Source organism: Bos indicus, chromosome 7, assembly GCF_029378745.1.
Source record: "Bos indicus isolate NIAB-ARS_2022 breed Sahiwal x Tharparkar chromosome 7, NIAB-ARS_B.indTharparkar_mat_pri_1.0, whole genome shotgun sequence".
Classification (NCBI taxonomy): Eukaryota; Metazoa; Chordata; class Mammalia; order Artiodactyla; family Bovidae; genus Bos; species Bos indicus.
In genome coordinates, this window is record NC_091766.1 from 19,245,738 (window position 1) to 19,258,737 (window position 13,000).

The 13,000-nt window shown below is 52.9% G+C and overlaps 1 protein-coding gene across 4 annotated transcripts in view; it reads right to left on the reverse strand.

The window, feature by feature from the left end:
• TNFAIP8L1 (TNF alpha induced protein 8 like 1) overlaps positions 1–11,623 on the reverse strand; it is a 26,506-nt gene extending 14,883 nt beyond the window's left edge. For all 4 annotated transcript variants that reach the window (XM_070793071.1, XM_070793070.1, XM_019964418.2 and 1 more), the window contains exon 1: positions 11,475–11,623. The gene's annotated coding sequence lies outside the window, so the exon portion shown is untranslated. The remainder of the gene's footprint in view (positions 1–11,474) is intronic.
• Between the last annotated feature and the right edge of the window lie 1,377 nt (positions 11,624–13,000).

Here is a 13,000-nt window from a genome sequence, read left to right on the forward strand (position 1 = left end):
AAACCAGCCCTGATATCTGAGGCCTGCTCCTGGCTCTGACCATGTGGCCAAGCAACATAACTGCCCTATGCCTCCGTTTCCTCTGTAAAATGGAAGATGGTGACTGTCAGGATGGAGAACTGACTCCATCCCAGGGCAGAAACTTGTGGCCAACCTGAGAGCCCCCCCAACCCCCAGGCTGTGAGCTTTCCCTGGGCAAGAGGCTGGACCACTGTCTTGACTTCTGACCTTCAAGCTCTGCGTCCTTTAGCTCTCTGAAAAGACCTATTTCTCTATATTCTCAGCAAGGATGCCTTCTCAACAATTTCTCTAGAACAGTCTATTCTTTTTCTTTTTGATCACACTAGGTGGCATATGGGATCTTAGTTCCTGGGATCAAATCCACACCCCCTGCATTGCAAGCACAGAGTCTTAACCACTGGACCACCAGGGAGGTCTCTAGGGCATTCTATTCTGTTCCCTCTATGAGCACCCCTCCTGCTCTCATCACCTGTAAACTGCTCCCCATGCAAGTCTCAGAGTTACTGTCACCTCCTCCCGGAAGACTCCCGGATGTCCCAGGCTGTGCCGGGTGCCCTTTTGGCTCCCATGGTTCCATGGGTGTCCGTCCTCCATTGCAGCCCTGAGCGCTTGGTTTCAGTGTCCATCACGCCAGGCCTGAGGGTGTGGGCAGGGGCTGTATGTTTCTTGCTCTGGCGGCCAGCCTGGGGCCTAGTACCCAGCAGGCACCCAGTAAGTGTGTGTTGAATGAATAAGGGGAGGGATGTCTGCAGACATTGGAACCCAGAGGGAACTCCCAACACCCTGGGTCCCCCAGTTTACAAACGGACAAACTGAGTCTCAGAGACAGGAGAAGGCCTTTCCCTAGATCCCAAGAACCCTGGCACTCAGGTCTTTCTGCCCTATTCCATTACTGTGTGACCCCAGGCAGGGCTCTGCCCCTCTCTGGGCCTTGACCTTCCAGTCTGCAAGTCCTGAGCTTGTGCATGTTGGTTCAGAGGGGAGGCTGGTCCTATTTACTGGCTTCACCCCACCCTACCCTGCCAAGCATAGGAGGAAGAGGGGTGGGGGTGGAGTGGGAGACTCCACACTCTTAGCCCCTCCGGCCAGTCCCCAGATCTGTGACACCTGGACCAGCCCAGCTGCATGGTAGCCCCCCCCTTCTCCTCCATCCATTGTTCTATCAGAAACGCCACCCCCTCTAAGCAGCCAGACAGGGAGATGACTACTCTCCCGGGGGAGCACTCTGGGGACCAAAATAGACCCCAGCCTTCCTTCCTGCCAGCTGTGCTCATCCAGGTCCAAGGGCAGGCCAGCCGGGAGGGGCCTGGCGGGGGCAGGGCCTTCCCAGGGTCTGCCCAGCGGACCCAATGCCAGATCACCCCACTGCCATCACGAGCCAGAAATGCCCAATGAAGCCAGGGCTCGACTGGAACGCTCATTCAGGTTCTCAGTGAGTGTTTATTCAGCACCAGCTGTGTCCCAGGGCTGGGGATATGTGTGCTAAGTCGCTTCAGTCCTGTCTTACTCTTTGTGACCCCATGGACTGTAACCCTCCAGGCTCCTCTGTCCATGGGATTTCACAGGCAAGAATACTGGAATGGGTTGCCATTTCCTCCTTTAGGGGATCTTCCTGACCCAGGGATTGAACCCGGTTCTCCTGCTCGTCAGGCAGATTCTATAGCTGGACCAGAAGAGACTGGGTCCCTGCCTCCCCAGGCCTGCTAGATCCCGTGCCACCTCCTTGTTCCAAAATAATTTGGGTGCCCTCACTTCCCTGAAACAGAGTCCACAGGCAGCATTGTCCGCCCACCAGTATAAAAATAAAATTAATAGGTGGTGAGAACAGTGAGCAGGATTGTACAGGCGAACTCTGGAATATTTCTTTAAAAAAATTTTTTTTTTTTGGCCATGCCGCACAGGATGCGGGATCTTAGTTCCCCAAACAGGGATAGAACCTGTGCCCCCAGCATTTGGAGTTGGGAATCTTAGCCACTGGACCACAAGGGAAGTCCCTGGAGTGTTTCAGGTTCTGTGCCTCCATCTGGGTTTACACGAATGTAAAAAGTCATTACAGTGGGTGGTTGCAAAGCAATGTGAATACACTAAAACCCAGCAAATTGTAAACCTTCAAGGGGTGAATTTTATGGGGTATGAATTAGATCTCGATTTAAAAAAACCCGACATTTCTCCAAAGAAGGTATACAAATGGCCAATAAGCAGGTGAAAAGATGCTTAACATCACTGGCTAGGAGGAAAATGGAAGTCGAGCTCATAATATAATACCTCACCCCATAAGAACGGCTACTGCCAGAAATACAGACAATAAACAGGGCTGGCGAGGCTGGGAGAAACAAGCCCTCATCCAAGGCTGGTAGAAACAGAAGATGGTGCAGCTACCATGGGAAACCGTTTTCTGGCAGGTCCTCGAACAAACACAGTTACCACATGACCCAGCGATTTCTGCTCCTAAGCATCAACCTCGCCCAAGAAATGAAAATATATGTTCGCGTAGAAACGTACACACACGTGGGCATAGATAGCAGCACATTTGTACTAGCCAAAACACGGAAATGACACAAACACCCACCCACATACAGATGGACAATCAAATGTGGTCCCTCCACACACGGGAGCATCACTCAGCCCTGAAAAGGGGTGAAGCCCTGACACTCGCTACCACATGGATGGACCCTGGGAACACAGTGCTCAGTGAGAGATGCAGACACAGAAGGACGCACAGGGTGTGACTCCACTGACAGGAAGCGTGCAGAGCAGGCCGATCCGCAGACACAGTGGGTTCCTGTTGTCAGGGGCTGGGGAGCACAGAATGGAGAGTGATTGCTAATGGAAACAGGATGTCTTCTGGGGGTAGAAGAATGTTTTGGAATGTGAACACTTTAGTGAATTTTACAATACGTGAATTACACATCATCAAGCTGAACACTCACTGCGCCTGTATCCAGGGGACATATTTTATACCTTTGTGCCCCTTACTATATATTTGTTGTTGTTTAGTCACTAAGTTGTGTCTGACTCTTTGTGAAACCCTGGACTGTAACCTGCCAGGTGTCTCTGTCCATGGGATTTCCCAAGCAAGAATACTGGAGTGGATTGCCAGGAATCAAACTGACAGGCGGATTCTTTACCGCTGAGCCACCAGGGAAGCCTATATAGATATAATGCCTCACTTTAAAAATGTTAAATAGGGTTTTCCTGATGTCTCAGTGGTAAAGAATCTGCTTGCCAATGCAGGAGAAATGGGTTTGATCCCTGATCTGGGAGCAACTAAGCCCACGTGCCACAACTACTGAGCCTGTGTTCCAGAGCCTGGGAGCTGCGACTACTGAGCCCACGAGCCACAGCTACTGAAGCCCATGCGCCCTAGGGCCCGTGCTCTGCATCGAGAAGCCGCCGCAATGAGCAGCCTGCGCCTCAACTAGAGAGTAGCCCCTGCTTGCCCCAACTACAAAAAGCCCACACAGCAACAAAGGCCCAACACAGCCAAAAATAATAAATAATTTAAAAAAAATGTTAAATAAATTGGGACTTCCCTGATGGTCCAGGGGTTAAGACTCTTGTGCTTCTAATCCTGGAGGTGTGGGTTCAGTCTCTAGCTGGAGAACTAAGATCCCACATGTCTCATGGCCAAAAAAAAAAAAACCAGAGGATAATTTGAGCCCCAGCTCCACTCCGACGGCGGAGGCGGGGGGAGCGGGTACGCGCGGTGCGCATGCTCAGCAGCCCGGCTCCGCCGGGAAAAAAAAAAACCAAACATAAAATAGAACCAATATTGTAACAAAATTCCAACAAAGACTTTAAGGGCTTCCCCTGGTGGCTCAGTAATAATAAATCTGCCTGCCAATGCAGGAAACATGGGTTTGATCCCTGATGCGGGAAGACCCCACATGCCGCGAAGCAACTAAGCCCATGAGCCACGACCATCGAGCCTGTGCTCTGGAGCCCGGAACGGCAACTTCTGAAGCCCGAGCGCCCTCGAGCCCAACCTCCACAACAGGGGCAGTCACTGCGATGAGAAGCCCGAGCACTGGAGCAACTAGAGAAAAGCCCGCGCAGCAATGGAGACCCAGCACAGCCAAAAACAAACAAAATTATAAAGTAAATAGATAAATGAAAACGGTCCACATAAGAAAACAAAAATCTTCAAAAAAAGAAAACCTCAGGCCCACTGCACTCAAGGATGGAGTGAATCTGTCAGAGGTTTGCCCCTTAATGAAGCATCGCAGTGAACATGTAGATACAAATTTCTATCAAAAAAAGAACTCCAAAGGTACCATCTGTTTGTAGGACATATGGCAGGTTAACCTTAAAAATGCATTCCAGTATACATCAGGTGCAGACAAATACTGTTTGACTCCACTTTTACCTAGAATAGTCAAATTCATAGAAAGTACATTGGTAGATGCCAGGACGTGAGGAAGTTGTGAGCTGAGGGGCCGCCCTGAGCATGGCTGGATGCCTAGTGTCCCTGGTCCCTGCCCCCGGAATGCAAGCACATCCCGTTATTATCACAAGTGGGGGGAAAAGCCCTCTGAATTTCCAAAACAGCCACCTAAGAGGGGTCACCCCTGCTGGAAGGAGGAGACAGCAGGAACCAATGAACGTGGAATAAACAGGATAATTTCAGAGACGAATAAGGCCTGGGTGGGAAGCAGTGACAGCCAGGGATGGCAGGTGACCTAGGCCAGTGGTCAGGAAGTTTTCCTGGAGGAGGAGCCCCTGCAGCTGGGACTGGAAGGGCGGGGTCTGAGGAAAGGTGAGCCAGGCAGAGGGAACAGCAGGTGCAAAGGCCCTGGGGCAGGGCAGTGCAGAGAGGAGACGGAAGGCTGGTCCCCAGCCTCCGAGGAGCCCACTGTCCAAGTCCTCCCACAGCTCTGAGGTCTCCCCACCGAGACTCCAGACTAGCCCCAGCCCCCGAGGGCAGCTTTCCCATCTGTGAAATGAGTGTCCAGTCACTGAGTCCCTGACTCTGTCAACTCCTGTTCTCTATGTTCTTCTCAGAACCCTGGCCTTCCATCCCTACCTCAGACTTTTGCCCTCTGCAAACCCCACTTTGTCTCTTTGGCTCTGACCTTTGTCCTTGCCCCCATTTTGGACACTCCAGCTCCTAAACTGACCAGACATTGACCTGGAGCCTCGGACTGCTCTAGACATGCAGCATCCTTTCCTTGCCCAGGCAGGGGCAGGGAGGCAGGACTCTGTGAGCCCTCCCAGAGGGGAAGGGCACCCAGCCTGGCAGATCTGTTCCTCCCAATCCTTTCAGTCCCCAAACTCTGGAGGAGGGCCAACCCCCATCCCTGCCCCATCAGTGACCTTCCCAGTTCATCTCCTCTCTCACTGTCCCTGCAACATGCTAGGCACGGTCCAGCCTTGGGGTCTCCACCAGGTGGGGAAACTCTCCCCACGGCCCTCCATCCAACCTGAACTGAGCACGCTGCGGGTGGCCTCTCCATGCACACATTCCCGGTGCTGGACGCTGGGCATGGGGGTGATGGGGATTCCGCCCCAACTCCCAGGGGCCCTTCCTAGGCGCACTGGGAATGCTACATCTCATCCCATTCACCACCTGCTGGAAAGAGCCACCAGCTCTCCGGGGTTGGGGGCGGGGGGGATGTAGGCGTGTAGGTACATATGTATGTTTTCCATAAACCTTCCTGACATAAAGGATGTGTACCGTGCAACTTAAGAAAATAGCAAACCTCGCTGTAAATTTCATGCAGCCAGTTGATGCTCGATAAACATTCTCAGTGAGTTTTGCCTAATGCGGTGGTGGTGGTGGTGTTAAGTCGCTAAGTCGTGTCTATTTTGTGACTCCATGGACTACAGCCCATCAGGCTCCTCTGTCCATGGGATTTCCCAGGCAAGAATACTGGAGTGGGTTGCTGTTTCCTCCTCCAGGGGATCTTCCTGACCCAGGGATCGAACCCATGTCTCCTGAATTGGCAGACGGGTTCTTTAGCACTGAGCCACCAGGGAACCCCAATTGTAAAACTGGTACCAATAGCCAATCTATGGTTGCTATGGATAAATGAAAGCAGTTCTGACATGGATGTTCCTGGATCTTCTCTTTCATACAAACAGAGAAAACTTGGACTTCACTTACTCGTCAGCCAGGTGACAGACTTTTTTGCAGAATCCAACAGTGGTTTTCTTATAGGAGGGAATATCTCTTCAAGGTTTTTTGTGCTATTTGAAAGCAAGCAACTAGAGACACACCACCCTTTAATTTTCATTATTGACATTACCTGGAATTATACCGGGGGTGGCAAACCCTGGCCAGCTGCCTGTTTTTGTAAAGTTTTATTGGCACTCAGCCATGCCAATTTGTGTACATATTAAAGCACAGCCTTGAATAGAGGGAACAGAGGCTGTACGGCTTGCAAAGCCAAAAATATTTACTATCTGGCCCTTTATAGAAAAAGGCTGGCCAACCTCTGGATTAGATGATGAATGAACAATACATCAAACCCTGATTTGTAGCATCTGCCAATATCCATGGTGTAAATTCTCTTGCCATGGCCAGTTTCAAGCTTCCAACCTGACCATGGAGTTGGAACAAACTGCTCACCATTTCCACCAAACAGAAATAACCTCGAGAGCATAGAGGTCATTGCACAATGCAGTAAAATAATTAGAAAGGATATATTTTTTCTTTTCTTGGCTGCACTGCCTGGCATGAGGGATCTTAGTTTCCAGACCAGAGATGGAACCTGTGCCCCCTTCATTGGAAGGTCGGAGTCTTAAGCACTGGGCCACCAAGGAAGTCCTGAAAGGATTTTTGACCATTTATGACCTTTGCTTTTTTATAAGTTATTTTGAAGTATTTAAGTCACATACCATAAACTCCATGCTTTTAAAGTGTACAATTCAGTGGGTTTTATATATTCACTGACCTGGGTAACCATCACCACTATTTAATTCTGAAACATTCTCATCCCTCCAGAAAGAAACCCCAGCCCTTGAACTTCCCTGGTTGTCCAGTGGCTAAGATTTCAAGAATGGGACCCAGTTCAATCCCTGCTCAGGGAACTGGATCCCGCATGCATGGCATATAAGAGTTTGTAAGCCACAGCAAAGTTCAAAGATCCCAGTGCAACCAAGTAAATAAAATATATCTATATCTATATATTTTATTTATTATTCTTTCTTGGGAGAAGGAATGATGGATCTGCATTGTTGCACCTGGGCTTTAGTTGCGCCAAGTGGGGCCTACCCTTGGTTGCAGGGTGTGGGTTTCTCATTGCAGTGGCTTCTCTTGTTGGTGCACAGAGGCTCTAGGTGCTTGGGCTTCAGTAGTTGCAGCACGTGGGCTCAGTATTCGCAGCTCACAGGCTCTAGAGAGCAGGCTCAGTAGCTGTGGTGCACGGGTTTAGTTGCCCTGAGACATATGGATCGTCCTAGACCAGAGATCAAACCAGTGTCCTCTGCATTGCAAGGCAGATTCTTAACCACTGGACCACCAGGGAAGTCCCTTTTTTTTTTTTTAATAAATCCCATCCCCATCAGAAGTCACGCCCCATCCCCTCCTCCAGGCCCTGGCAACCACTAATTTACTTTCCATCTCCATGAATTTGCCTATTTTTTCATATAAATGGAATCACACAGTCTGTGTCTGGCTTCTCTCACTGGGCATCCCATTTTCAAGGTTTATCTGCCTTGTAACAAGTGTCAGGCCTTCACTCCTTTTTATGGCTGGATAGTATTCTGTAGTTCTGTGGGTGTTTTTCTTCTTTTTGGCAGTGCCATGCAGCTTGTGCCATTAATTTATCCACCAGGGATGGAACCTGGGTCCCCTGCAGTGAAAGCTGGGAGTCCTAACCGCTGGACCACCAGGGAATTCCCATCCATACCTTTGTTTTAAATATAATGTATTTGACTGTAAGTTCACAGCCTGTCATTATTTAAAATTTATTTTTTCTTCCAGTTTTATTGACAGTCTGTCATTTTTAATAACGACTGGGTGGCAAAATTGGGATATTAACAACTGGGTGGCAAAATTCCTAACAGTACAGCAAGTGACTCCGATGATTGGGGTGAGGCCGGCTCCGGCATGCCACAGGTCCACAGAGCAGCCTGCCCTCCACATGAATTCTTCATGTCCCAACAAAGGGCATCAATAATTGATGAGCCTGCTCAGCGAGGCCAGGGCTACCACCCCACCTCTCTCCCTCAGCCCCTGCTGCAGGGGCCCAGGGAAGCCTGGGGTTGGGGTGGGGGCTCCGGGCCTCCGCCCTCCATGGTAAATGCCCCCACGATCCTTGTTCCCATTCCATACCCTCCGCCAATACCAGAGCACCTGCTGTTTCCAGCCAACACCAGGGTACCCGCTGCTTCCAGCCCTTTATCAACCATCACTCAGACCTCACATTTGGCGCCCATTTGGATATGTAGAAAGTGGGGCTGGGGGCTACCTGTTTGAGGTGGGGGCTGGGGAGGGGATACCAGTGGTTCTCAAACCGGGTTTCCCAGAGCCTTCGGGGGCCACCCCAAGGATGGGCAGGCTCTGCCTGCCTGCCAGGCTGCGGCAAAAACTGAGACACTTTCCACAGTGGTCAGATCTCCACTGAAGAAAGATCAGGGATTGGGCGAGGGACGGGGGTTGGGGGTAAAGAATGGATGGGCAAAAATGAATGTTGGGAGACCGAAGCCCACCCCACTGCAGAGAAGGACAGGAGAGGCTGGGACTCAGTCTGATTTTTAACAGCAAGTGGCAGAGGTTCGAGGGTCACCCACCGGGAAAGACTGTGGACACAGCCCTTTAGAGTCCGGCTCCACCCACTTCTCACCTCTCCGCAGCCTCCATCCTGTCTCTGGTCCCCGTCCCCTGTCCCGGGTTCCTCTCCGGAGAAGCCGCCAGAGGGCGCTAGTGAACACCCGAGTCCCCCTCCTTTGCCCGCAGCCCTTCAGGGCTCCCACCCCCCTCAAAGTAAAATCCCAAGTCCTCCCGTGGCCCACAAGGCCATGCACGACCTTCTCCGTCCCTTCCCTGCGCTCCCCTCCTTCCTCTCTCCCCCTCATTCACTTTGCTCCTGACACACAGGCCTCCTGGTTGTTCCACCAGCACATGGAGCCTGGTGCTGCCCCAGGGCCTTTGCATGGGTTGTGCCCTCTGCCTGGATTGCCCCTCGTCTCTGCATGGCTATTTCTTTCTTGCCATTGAGCTTCAATTCAAATCTCACTTTCTCAGGAGTCCCTCCCAAATTCCCCACCTCAACTAACTTCCCCATCCATCTGTCTCTCCAGTCCTTCATGCAGTTACAGCTAAGCCTAATGACTTTCTCTGGATGAATGTCTGTGAGCTGAATCCGGGTGGGAGGGAGGGGTGCACCACGTGGACCTGGGTCATTGCTGGGTCCTAGGCACCCTGCACCAGGCTTGGCTCACAGTAGGCACCCAGAACCAGTTTGTTGAATGAATAGATGGCCTTTCGGTGCCAGAAACGAAGTCAGAGATGTCGTCCAAGGGCCCCACTATCCAGCCAGGGAAACTGAGGCAAAGAGAAAGACAGATATCCTAAGGTCACATAGAAGCAAAACACGAACCCTTCTGGAAGGGTCTCTTCCGGGTGGACACTCCCCAACCTCCACCGCCCCTTTGGACACAAGGGAAAAGTGAGGCCGGGAGGATGGAGCCTTGGAAGATCCCAAGGACTTGGCCAGAGGTGCCTCCTGAATGCCTCACGTGGTGAGATTCTGGAGGAAGTCGTCTGATGGAGGGGTATATGTGGGGGATTCTGGGGTGAAAGCCCGAGTTCTCTGTAAGGCCAAGTCCTGCCTGTCTCTAGGTCATCTCAGTCTGTAACACCTGGGGCTGAACCTGCACAAGCATGAGTCATTTCTTCAGCACCTGCCTTTGGAGCTATTTGCATGACAATAGCAGGAGTTCTGTCCTAGGCACCCTGTTGTGGCCCCATTTGACAGACAGGGACATTGAGACCTTCTGAATCCATCACATCAGATCACCAAGCAACCAAGAGGCCCCTCCCCTCCCCAGGCCTCAGATGAGGAAACAGGCTCAGGCAGCCCCTGACCTGCCCAAGGCCACACAGCAGAAAGGGATACCACAGGGCCTCCAACCTGTACCTGCCTGACTGGTCTTTTAACTTAGGGACCCCCACCCTCCATCAGAGTGGTGTTCGAGTCCCCAGTTTGCCTCCCCTCAAGAGATCTGGGCACTCACCCACCACTGGCGTCCCAGGCCACTGGGCCTGCCAAGTGGGAGAAGCTCAGCCCAGGTGTTCCTGTGGCTGGGACGACAGTTCTTTGTTCTGGTTTCCATAGGTACAGCGTCCCTGGGTCGGCTCCTCCTCCGCCCCTCCCAGCCACCCAGCTGCCCAGCCTTGGCCCCGCCGGCCCGTGGCCCGGCCCATCTAGGCAACTTGTTATGTTTTAAAGCTGGCTCCTGGGCACCTGGCATTCAGGTAGAAGGAACAGTTCCTGCAAAGGCCCTGAGGCAGGAGGGTGCCTGGTGCGTTGGTGGAGTGTGGCAGCTGTGTGGCTGGAGCAGAGTGAGTGAGGGGGGTGAGGAGGAGGAGGTGGGGACCAGGGGAGAGACATGCAAGGCCCATGTTCCTGTATTTAATCCTGCAAGCTGCCCTCACCCCTGGGGGAGTTATTATGTCCCTCAGACAGGAAACTGAAGCTGGGAGAATGGAATCAACTTGTTCAAGGTACTGGTGGTGAGCGGCAGAGCAGGAACTCCGGTTTGTCTGATTCCAAATTCTGAGCTCCCCAACCACTGGGCTGAACTGCCCTCACCCTGCTATGCTACCCACCCACCCTCAAACCCAGGATGTTCATCTCCCCCAGCTGGGCTGAGACCTGCTCAGGAAGTAACCTCAGAGGCCTGTTTACAGATGGGGCTGCCCCTCCTCCAGCTGAGCCCCCCCAGCTACAGGGAGTGGTGATGCACACAGATCTGGGTCAGGTCAACTGCCAATTACCTCAGTGACGAAGCCCCAGTTCACAGCTGACAAAACTGAGACCAAGGCTTCAGGCTACTGGGGACTCCCAGGTGGCCAGTCTGGGTGGGCCTGGCTCCGCACTCCCTCAGCTGCCTGGATCAGCCAGAAGTCACACACATCCTCACCTCCACGTCTTTGGCCTGGCTGCCCACACCTGGAATGCCCTCCTGGCTCTGGATTCTGGCCCTGGGACCTGGCACCCTGCACTGTGAAACGGGCAGAGTCCATCAGAGTCCTTGTTGTTGGGTGTGCTCTGGTCTCAGAGCACTACCCATGCGGGGGGTGGGGAGGAGGCAGATCAGATATGCCTCCCCTGACCCACAGAGCAAGAGAGACAGAGGGAAAGGGAGAAGAGAGAGGGAGATGGAAACTGAGGCAGGAATACTGATTGAAGGGGGATTGTCAGGGCAGAGGGAGCGAGAGAAACAGAGAGACCAAGTGGCCCCCGAGATATGCTGAGATGCGGGGCGGCCCAGCACCGCTCGCTTACCTGTTCTCTGGGATTCAGTCGTTGGTTCGACCGTCGAGGTTCTGTCCGGCCGCCTCGGAGAGGCCGTTGCTGTGGCTGCGAGACTCGTGCCGGAGGACTGGGACCCGGCGGGGCGGGGCAGGAAGCTCGGTCCCGCCCTCCAATTGCCCCGCCCTTCTCTGCGGCCCCGCCTCGCCCCCGCCCGCCCGAAAAGGGCCGCAGTGGGGCCGACGGAGGTGGGGGCGAGCGAGGACTTAGGCTCAGCCAATGGCAGCGCGGGCGGTGTACGAAGAGTCCAATGGGAGAAGGTTGCCGCGCGGGAGGGGTGGGGCCTGGGGCGGGGCCAGGCGGCTTGGGGGATTCCTCCGGAATCGCGAAAGGGGCCGGATGCCAGCGGAGAGGCCAACCCCGGGCCAGTCCAAGAAAGGAGAGGAAGGAGACTTGAGTCAAAAACAGAGATATGAGGGCCATGGAGACAAAGCGAGCCAAAAAGAAAAACAGAACAACTCTGTGGCTCTGGGACTGCCCCTTTCTCCCACTGGGACTCCGTTTAAAGAACGGCCCCGGGGAACCCTTAACTACAGAATGACCAGGGAGCCCATTAAAAATGTAGATTGTTGTACCCTCCAGACGAGCTGAATCTAACCCAAGGTTGAAGATACATCTTTCTGGGTTGCAGATAAATTCTCCAGGTTAGGTTTCATTCAGTCGCTACGCGGATGGACCCTGGAGATCCCACCAGGGGACTTCCCAGACCCAGGCACGATGTCCGTGGGAATGAGCCAGGGAGATCTGCAGGAGCCTCCAGGCCGCTGGCGGGTGGGGCGGTGGGGCCAGCTGGGGCCCCCGGAGGATGCAGCTGTGAGTCCTGGGAACCGGACCCAGGAGCAGCTCCCAGAGTCCCTGCCGCTCCATTTCCTCCCGGAATCTCCAACCCTGAGTCCCAGTTGCAGCTAGGACCAGGGGGAGCCAGAGCAGGCTGCACAACCTGTGCAGGTTGAGTCCTATCCTCTACGTGGGGCACACACAACCCTGGCACAGACTTCAGGAGGCAAAAAGAGATGAAATGTCTCTTTATCCCATCCTTTTTTTTTGTTGTTTGTTTTTTTTAAATCAGGGGACTGTGACCCAGAGAGTGGAAGTGACTTGCCTGAGGACCTGCAAGCGAAAGTGGCAGGTCCAGGATTTTAACCCAGTAATTTTTGTCCCACCTCCTCCCATTCACAGCCAGGTACTAGTTTCTCATCCGGGACACTGTGTATTGGCATTCCTATGCACTGACATACTGTTGTGTGGAAATTGTATAAATCTTAATTGTGTTGAATTGGTTCATAGTGATTTTCAGGTCTACTATATCCTTCTACAGGGGCTTCCCTGGTGGCTCAGATGGTAAAGCATCTGCCTGCAATGTGGGCGACCCAGGTTCGATCCCTGGATTGGGAAGATACCCTGGAGAAGGAAATGGTGACCCACTCCAGTACTCTTGCCTGGAGAATTCCATGGACAGAGGAGCCTTGAAGGCTACAGTCCATGGGGTCGCAAAGAGT